Here is an 8,532-nt window from a genome sequence, read left to right on the forward strand (position 1 = left end):
TGGTTGCGCACACAAACACATACATCTGCAACTTTTCCCTCTCCAAAATCCTCCTACGCAAGAGGCGCCAAACAGTCGCAAAGACTAACGGCGTCGACGGTTACACTTCTGAAAATACATAAAAACACACACGCGCAAACCTCAGGCCCGAACATTCCGATCCGTGCTCTTGGTCGGTAGCGCGCGAGCGGCGGATTCAAAGGGACACACGGCCGTCTTCCCGGGAAGATGTGTCAACAGCGCGTTCTCCCAAGGCCCGTGTTAAGCCGCGTTTCGGGATTTATGGCCTCCGCGCTCTCTCCACTCGAACCGGGAGACACTGCAGTTAACGCCGAACCCGCAAACCACTGCGCTTATGCTGTGCGCTCTAACTGCACTGCTCTGCCTCCCTCGCGGCACGGGACGGAGAGAGCCGGTGGCGTCGCCCGCTGCCATGTGTTCTGGGCTCACTTCCGAGAAGCGGTCGCCCGCGCGATCGTCATAAATCTGCCCGCGTCAAGCTGCCCCCTGACCTTGGTCGCCCTTTCGGAATCTCGCTTCCGTGCGAAGCCCGCAAACTTAACTGCAACTTTGCTGCCTTCAAGGAATATGCCACCTATCACTGATATTTCCAGGGCAAAAGGGTTGAACTTCCCAGTAAGACGCTGGTTGCCTATGAGAGCTTTCATGATCTTTGAGAGAACTGGGTCCTTTATGGTCTTTCAACCAGTTTCCTGCTTGTTTTCTCACTCACCAAGCTGGAGCAGGCAGAGATGGCATGAACTTCGACATCGTGGTCAATAAACTGGAAGCCTATTGTCCTGGACTCCAGGGGATCGAGACTATAAGTGTCTTCAAAAACAAGAAGTTTGCCGCGAACGCAACACAATTTGTAGTAATAATTCATAAGTCTGAGAAAGAGACGTTGCAATCTTGGTGCCGTATTACGCAGAGATTTTCTGGATATCATGAACAAATGTTGGTGATCAGTCTCTATAGCTATTTTCTATTTTCTACCGTAAATAAGAACTTGCAATTTTCACAACCATAGATAGTTCCCAGAGCTTCCTTCTCAATGTATGAGTACCTGGTCTCACAATCAGTCACTCGCATTTAACTATAAGCAACTGGTCGCCGCAGACCCATGCTTTAGGAGCAATGCAGTGCCAAGTCCATTCCTGGAATCATATGTTGAGACCATTGTCTGCTTGCTGGGGTTATAGATGGCGAGGACAGTTGCATTGGTGAGAGCAGTCGTGATGGTGTTGAATTTCTTGCCGCGTTGAAGCCTGCACACGAAGCTGTGATCATCTCTCAGCAGCTGACGGAGCAATGCGGTCTTCTTGGGAACATGAGGGACATATTTACCAAAGTAACTAGGCGAGGATGCGCTGAAGCTCTTGCTTGGAAGTGAGTTTCGGCATTTGCAAGACCCCATTTATCAGATCTGAAGAAAGTTCTATGCCTCTTGCACTAATCCTGTCACTCAGAAAGTTTCACTGATATTAATTTTGCATTTCTCGGAATTCAATGTGATACCATGCCTTGTTGCTGCTATTAGAGCTGCTCAAAGTCGCTGCTCAGGCCTCTTTTCGTTTGATCTCCAAATGAGCACATCATCTTCATAAACTCTAACACCTTCAAGGCCATCAAAAATTTGAGACATAGCTTTTTGGTATGCCTCTGGTGCCGGCGCCAAACCAAATAGCTTGCGGGGGAATCCGTACCGCCCGAAGGGCGTACTGAATGTGCAAATGCGAGAACAGGTCTCATCGAGCGGGATCTGCTAGAACCCCGAACTTGCATCTTACCTTGAGAACACCTCTGCATCTGTCAGCTCTGCCTCGATTTCTTCACGCTTCGGCATCTGAAAATGTTCACGCTTGAGGCATTCAGTAATGTTGCGAGGGTTCATGCAAATCCGCAAACTCCCATTCTTCTTGCGAACTAAGATAAAGTAGCGCACCCATTTAGTTGTCCAATTTTGCAATGATACCAGCTTCAGACATTCTCTGGAGTTCCTCGTTCAGAGTGTGTTTCAGCAGGTGTGGTATCCTGTGTGGCGGCTGGATGACAGGACAGGCGTCGTCCTTGAGAACAATCCGGTACAAGCCCGCGAAACAACCGAGACCTGAGAAGTGCTGTGGGTAGTCCTTGAGCGTGCGTTCCCGAAGTGGCGGCTACTCCCGCGACTTCGTTTCAGTCATCGCTGACAAGGCCGCTTTCCTCGAAATAAGTCGGAATATTTCACTTGTGGCTAGCTTGAGCAAAGAGTTCTGCTTTTGAACGAGAAAGAACTCTATGAAGACTTCCTTTCCTTGACACTTCATTGGCAGAAGCACCATGCCGCTGTATGACGTTGTCGCTTTAGCTTCACAGCAATACTTTGCTTTATTTCGGCTTCACCTGGCTACTCAGCCATCGCAGAGGAAGTAAGTTATATTGGGAACCTGTGTAAATCTTCATGTTAAGGCTTTTGCCGCAGACACTTGATGATGCTATACAATCCTTTCACCTCACTGGACACTTCCAGACTTTCAGGATTTCGAAGTCGGTGGCGTCCGAAACGCTTCCCGATTCCGATTCACGGGCCACGCCCTCAAACGACACTATTTTAGACCAGCAAGCCGACGAGAAGTGGTTTTTTGGTCACAGTTGCGACACTGTTGCAAATAGGCTGGACACCTTTTAAGGTTCGTAACTCGTTTTTGCATTTACCGCTCTTCATTTGCTGCTTCTTTGCGTGCCGCAGTCTCCACCACCTCATCGGTCGTCGTGTCCCACATTTTCAATTGCGCTGCCGCCATTTCCTCAGATTGAGCCAACTTAGCCGTTAGTGCATCTTCATGCAGCAGTCGTACTCGAAAATTCCATCTGCCGTGCCGTAAACAATTTGGTCGCGTATTATCGAGTCACAGAGCGCTCCAAAGTTTCATCACTGGGCCTTCTCCTGCAAGCCTCTCAAGAAGCTCTCAATATTTCTTCTTCGGCCCGGGCACGATCTCTATACACGTAGCGTTCGTATGTTTCGTAAGTGCGCGGCTTGCAATACGTTTCAAATGTTTGCACTATACAGTCATAGTTCTAACTTTTTTCGGCTGTGCACTCAAACGTGCCAAATACTTCGAGGGCTACCGGCCCCACGACATGGTACAATATGACCCCCTTTTGTTTGGCACTACGCGCTCTTTTCTGTCTCGGTGGCTTCCAAACAACTCTATAGTCGTTGACGGAACTTACGCCAGTTTTCGGCGATGTTGCCGGACCGAAAAAGACAGTCAGATGGATGCAGGCATTCCATTGCAGGTTTAACAGTACCACTTCTGACACCATGTAACCGTTACAGCGGTCATGATTGGCTTACTCGGATAGAGCAGAGCCACGGAGCGAGGAAAACGTATGCGTTGTTCACACACCTGTTACCTGGCGGCTCCAAGGCTGGTTTATTAGCTTGGCTCAAGATGGGTGGTTGTCTGGGCACTGTTGCCAGGCTATCTGCCCGTTGCAGGTCTGTCATGCTCGTCGCCTTCGCTTGTTTTCAGTCCAACGCACAAGGCTGACTTGCTTAAGCTTTCCTGACTCCCTTTGCATGGCTCCAAACACGGTGGCGCCGACGAACCACCCGCTTTTTAGAGGGCTCCCCACCTCAAGTTTTGAGACGCGAGGCGAAATTTCCGGGAACCGGAGGGCCATGGAGTCGCGGAGGGCAGCAGGTGGGGCAGCACGTTTAGCGGTGCCGAAACGTGCGTCTTACGTAATAAAATTCAATTTGTCGTTTATTATCTGTCCATTCATCTTCGCAAAACGCAGATGGTCATCACTGTTGTGTTGTGCACTCCTACAATAGCCTGTGCAGCACAAAGACCCATGATCCGCCTGTCAGATTTTACCGCTTCCCCGGCAAGTGGCTTGAGAAGCAGAAGCGCGAAGCGTGGATAGGGGCGGTCCGCAGAATCGAGTAAATGTCTCTTTTGCTGTAAGTCAGATGAATTTACATCGCGTAGCTTTGCTAGTAATCGCAGTCGTGCCTTAGGCTCATTTGAAGGTGGCCTTTTCAAACGAAAGCTCGCATGGCCTGCCTAAAGACCAACTCGCTCGCTGCTTTCCACGCATTAAACGACAGCTCAATTTGCCGGCGATGTTAAATGAATTTTGCAATGCCGCAAGCAATTGGCAGATTGAATTTCTGCTAATACGTGCAACGTTCGCACCTACGAGAGTTTGTAAATTTGCAATTTACTACAAGTGCCGTTACAATATTCAGTGTGCAGTAAGTGCAATGCAATTACATCTACATTTTACTGCTTAAAATAAAAAAGAAGGCACTGAACATGCATCTAGGCAAGTTCACAAGAGTATCTGTGAGGACAAAAATAGAGCCTAGTCTTACCCCTGCACGGCATATTCGTGCATAATCTTTATTATGAATCTATTCCGGGGGACCATGTCGCCGACGTTGCAGCGTGTGCAAACATGAACGCGCGAGCTAGAATGTCGCACCGAGCTGAACTGCGGCTATATGCTCACGAGGAAAATGTAAACAAATGCAATGAAGTACGAAACCACATGCGCGAGAAATGGGTTCTGCCGGTAACAGACCCACTTCGGTTCCACAGAAATATTGCTTTCTTGTATGGCTTTCTCCACAATGTCGTAGATGCGGGTTTGTCTCAGAAGAAAACTCTGGTAAACTTAAGTGATTTACTTGGCTGCACGAATGAACAAATCTGTACACAAATTCACACCGACGGCCACTTTGTTCGGAGTCTTGAAAGCCACTGTCTGCGCCGACGCTTGGCCTTGTTGCCCTCTCAAGGCCTTCCTTTGTTTCCTATTTGCCTCCTTCATACCAGTGAGGCTCCAGTTTGCGTGGACTCTTGAAACCTGGCAGTCACGGAGCCAATGATTCTGCGGCGGCAGTAGCAGAAATCCTCGTCGCCTCATCGGCGCCGGCTCACGCGGCCCCTTGTCGGTTCCAATGTCTGGGTGGTCTGGCGTCTACATCTAGTTAGGGAAGCTAGCGCGTGCATACACATACACAAAAAAACACACACTCTTGTGATCGAGCGCCCGGCCGGCGTTTGGGGCGATGAAACCGCCGTCTCCTGAGACCATTTTCAAGTGTGGCGTTTTATGTTTTTGCCCCTGACACACGCTGTGCACGTGAAAAAGTACTCTTTCCTATTTTCGAAGATTTCCACATCGCAAATGCCCTTCAAGGTTGCGTTTTGAATAATGCTGCACTTAAGTCGGGAGCACATTGTTTGGTATTTTTTGGCTGATTACAAATGGAGTGTATAGAAGAAGGTGCTAGCAATAAAACCAACGCCCTGACCACAGCCTCCTCAGTGTAACCGAAAGCAATGAGATAGAATGTTTGTAGATGTGTGGTGCCGCTCTAAGCTACTCATGATGTCATTTATACAAGCAAATTGCCTGAGAAACAGATATACGTCATTAATGCCATCAATCGGCGCTTATAACGGGAAAACACATACGTCAATCGTTGTATCCTCATACGCGATCCTGCTTCGGGAGCTTAAGACTGCGCATTCGCTAGAGGAGATAACTGAATTAGGAATTGCACAGCATAGCTGTCAAATTAAGAAGGCAAAGGTTTCTGTGGAGAGATGTACCCGCCTGCATGGAAAGTCGACCTTGGGGGATTCCCCTAAATATTTGACCAACACCATTCCCACTTCGAGTTACAGATCAATTCGCTCTCGCCCTACCATCTGATCTGCTGACCGTCCTGGTTAGCTCAGTCGGTAGAGCGACTGCCCCGGAAAGGCGGTGGTGCCGGGTTCGATTCCCGGATCAGGATGAATTTTTCTTTAACTACGAAGTTTCTGAGAAAGCTGTATAGCTTTCCTTTGTAGCCGTATGGCTGCGCTTAGGTGGATGCAATGAGTAATTACTCCCTTATTACAAATCTACTCCACCTTGGGGGATTCCCCTAAATATTTGACCAACACCATTCCCACTTCGAGTTATAGATCAATTCGCTCTCGCCCTACCATCTGATCTGCTGACCGTCCTGGTTAGCTCAGTCGGTAGAGCGACTGCCCCGGAAAGGCGGTGGTGCCGGGTTCGATTCCCGGATCAGGACGAATTTTTCTTTAACTACGAAGTTTCTGAGAAAGCTGTATAGCTTTCCTTTGTAGCCGTATGGCTGCGCTTAGGTGGATGCAATGAGTAATTACTCCCTTATTACAAATCTACTCCACCTTGGGGGATTCCCCTAAATATTTGACCAACACCATTACCACTTCGAGTTATAGATCAATTCGCTCTCGCCCTACCATCTGATCTGCTGACCGTCCTGGTTAGCTCAGTCGGTAGAGCGACTGCCCCGGAAAGGCGGTGGTGCCGGGTTCGATTCCCGGATCAGGACGAATTTTTCTTTAACTACGAAGTTTCTGAGAAAGCTGTATAGCTTTCCTTTGTAGCCGTATGGCTGCGCTTAGGTGGATGCAATGAGTAATTACTCCCTTATTACAAATCTACTCCACCTTGGGGGATTCCCCTAAATATTTGACCAACACCATTCCCACTTCGAGTTATAGATCAATTCGCTCTCGCCCTACCATCTGATCTGCTGACCGTCCTGGTTAGCTCAGTCGGTAGAGCGACTGCCCCGGAAAGGCGGTGGTGCCGGGTTCGATTCCCGGATCAGGACGAATTTTTCTTTAACTACGAAGTTTCTGAGAAAGCTGTATAGCTTTCCTTTGTAGCCGTATGGCTGCGCTTAGGTGGATGCAATGAGTAATTACTTCCTTATTACAAATCTCCACCTTGGGGGATTCCCCTAAATATTTGACCAACACCATTCCCACTTCGAGTTATAGATCAATCCGCTCTCGCCCTACCATCTGATCTGCTGACCGTCCTGGTTAGCTCAGTCGGTAGAGCGACTGCCCCGGAAAGGCGGTGGTGCCGGGTTCGATTCCCGGATCAGGACGAATTTTTCTTTAACTACGAAGTTTCTGAGAAAGCTGTTAGCTTTCCTTTGTAGCCGTATGGCTGCGCTTAGGTGGATGCAATGAGTAATTACTCCCTTATTACAAATCTACTCCACCTTGGGGGATTCCCCTAAATATTTGACCAACACCATTCCCACTTCGAGTTATAGATCAATTCGCTCTCGCCCTACCATCTGATCTGCTGACCGTCCTGGTTAGCTCAGTCGGTAGAGCGACTGCCCCGGAAAGGCGGTGGTGCCGGGTTCGATTCCCGGATCAGGACGAATTTTTCTTTAACTACGAAGTTTCTGAGAAAACTGTATAGCTTTCCTTTGTAGCCGTATGGCTGCGCTTAGGTGGATGCAATGAGTAATTACTCCTTTATTACAAATCTACTCCACCTTGGGGGATTCCCCTAAATATTTGACCAACACCATTCCCACTTCGAGTTATAGATCAATTCGCTCTCGCCCTACCATCTGATCTGCTGACCGTCCTGGTTAGCTCAGTCGGTAGAGCGACTGCCCCGGAAAGGCGGTGGTGCCGGGTTCGATTCCCGGATCAGGACGAATTTTTCTTTAACTACGAAGTTTCTGAGAAAGCTGTATAGCTTTCCTTTGTAGCCGTATGGCTGCGCTTAGGTGGATGCAATGAGTAATTACTCCCTTATTACAAATCTACTCCACCTTGGGGGATTCCCCTAAATATTTGACCAACACCATTCCCACTTCGAGTTATAGATCAATTCGCTCTCGCCCTACCATCTGATCTGCTGACCGTCCTGGTTAGCTCAGTCGGTAGAGCGACTGCCCCGGAAAGGCGGTGGTGCCGGGTTCGATTCCCGGATCAGGACGAATTTTTCTTTAACTACGAAGTTTCTGAGAAAGCTGTATAGCTTTCCTTTGTAGCCGTATGGCTGCGCTTAGGTGGATGCAATGAGTAATTACTTCCTTATTACAAATCTCCACCTTGGGGGATTCCCCTAAATATTTGACCAACACCATTCCCACTTCGAGTTATAGATCAATCCGCTCTCGCCCTACCATCTGATCTGCTGACCGTCCTGGTTAGCTCAGTCGGTAGAGCGACTGCCCCGGAAAGGCGGTGGTGCCGGGTTCGATTCCCGGATCAGGACGAATTTTTCTTTAACTACGAAGTTTCTGAGAAAGCTGTTAGCTTTCCTTTGTAGCCGTATGGCTGCGCTTAGGTGGATGCAATGAGTAATTACTCCCTTATTACAAATCTACTCCACCTTGGGGGATTCCCCTAAATATTTGACCAACACCATTCCCACTTCGAGTTATAGATCAATTCGCTCTCGCCCTACCATCTGATCTGCTGACCGTCCTGGTTAGCTCAGTCGGTAGAGCGACTGCCCCGGAAAGGCGGTGGTGCCGGGTTCGATTCCCGGATCAGGACGAATTTTTCTTTAACCACGAAGTTTCTGAGAAAGCTGTATAGCTTTCCTTTGTAGCCGTATGGCTGCGCTTAGGTGGATGCAATGAGTAATTACTCCTTTATTACAAATCTACTCCACCTTGGGGGATTCCCCTAAATATTTGACCAACACCATTCCCACTTCGAGTTATAG

General features: G+C 48.6%; 1 non-coding gene across 1 annotated transcript; it reads left to right on the plus strand.

Annotated features, from left to right (window-relative positions):
* The first annotated feature begins 5,729 nt into the window (after positions 1-5,729).
* Positions 5,730-5,803, plus strand: TRNAS-GGA (transfer RNA serine (anticodon GGA)). Its single transcript has one exon. It is a non-coding gene; the product is annotated as a tRNA-Ser (tRNA).
* The last annotated feature ends 2,729 nt before the right edge of the window (positions 5,804-8,532 follow it).

Source organism: Amblyomma maculatum, chromosome 2 (assembly GCF_055883805.1).
Source record: "Amblyomma maculatum isolate TAMU_Amacu chromosome 2, ASM5588380v1, whole genome shotgun sequence".
In the NCBI taxonomy this organism is placed as follows: Eukaryota; Metazoa; Arthropoda; class Arachnida; order Ixodida; family Ixodidae; genus Amblyomma; species Amblyomma maculatum.